The sequence below is a fragment of the Culex quinquefasciatus genome, chromosome 2, assembly GCF_015732765.1.
Source record: "Culex quinquefasciatus strain JHB chromosome 2, VPISU_Cqui_1.0_pri_paternal, whole genome shotgun sequence".
Taxonomy (NCBI): Eukaryota; Metazoa; Arthropoda; class Insecta; order Diptera; family Culicidae; genus Culex; species Culex quinquefasciatus.
Window position 1 is genome coordinate 72,819,550 of NC_051862.1, and position 1,300 is coordinate 72,820,849.

Genomic DNA, 1,300 nt, shown 5'->3' on the forward strand with positions numbered 1-1,300 from the left:
CGATTAAGTAGAGAATTGCTCTACTGTTAAAATTCATAGAAAATGATTTAGAAAAAAAACTTCAAAAAAATATGTTTGTTTTTTTTGCCTTACTCACTGAGGTAAGGCTATAATCCTGCTCTAAAATTGAACTTTTAATTTAAAGCTCGAAAACCCACCTTGATGTATACATATCGACTCAGAATCGAAAACTGAACAAATTTCCGTGTGTATGTGTGTGTGTATGTGTGTGTGTATGTGTGTGTATGTGTGTGAGTATGTGTGTGTGTGTATGTGACCAATAATGTCACGCATTTTTCTCAGCACTGGCTGAACCGATTTTGACCAAACCAGTCGCATTCGACTTGATTTAGGGTCCCATACGGTGCTATTGAATTGTTTGAAGTTTCGATAAGTAGTTCAAAAGTTATGTATAAAAATGTGTTTTCGCATATTTTCGGAAGTTGAATAAATGGCAGTAAACTGAACCAAAAATCATCATGTTATGCATCGTTAGTTAGGTAATTAAAATACCTTTCCAACGAGTTCAAAACATTGATATTCTGGCAACCCTGTCTTGAGTTATAACCACTTAAGTGATAATTATGTACTTTTTTGTATCAGGATCTCACTTAAATGTATGTAAACAATGTCCGGATCCATCATCCAACCCATCGTTGGTTAGGTAATCGTAAGACCTTTCCGACGAGTCTAAAATATTGAAAATCTGGCAACCCTGTCTCGAGTTCTGACCACTTAAGTGATACTTATGTACTTTTTTTTGTAGCCGGGTCTCACTTAAATGTATGTAAACAATGTCCGGATCCATCATCCGGCCCATCGTTGGTAAGGTTATTGAAATACCTTTCCAATGAGTCTGAAACTTTGAAGATCTGGCAACCCTGTCTCAAGCTATGACCACTTAAGTGATATTTATGTACTTTTTTTGCAGCCGGGTCTCACTTAAATGTATTTAAACAACGTCCGGATCCATCATCCGACCCATCATTGGTAAAATAATCGAAAGACCTTTCCAACGAGTCTAAAACATTGGCGATCTGGCAACCCTGTCTCAAGCTATGACCACTTAAGATGCCACTTATGATATGTGTGTTTTTTGTATTCCGGAACTTAACGAAATCAAACGAAATTTGTGTCCAAACCCATCATATCACATTTCACCCATTGCTGGAAAAGAGTGAGGAAGGCACCAACCACATATGTGGATTAAGTTAGTTTTTTTTTTTTGCTTTATTGAATGATTCTGCACAGTTTCACGGAATTTTCCATTTGTTTCGATAAACATTTTTGAGTTTTTTCA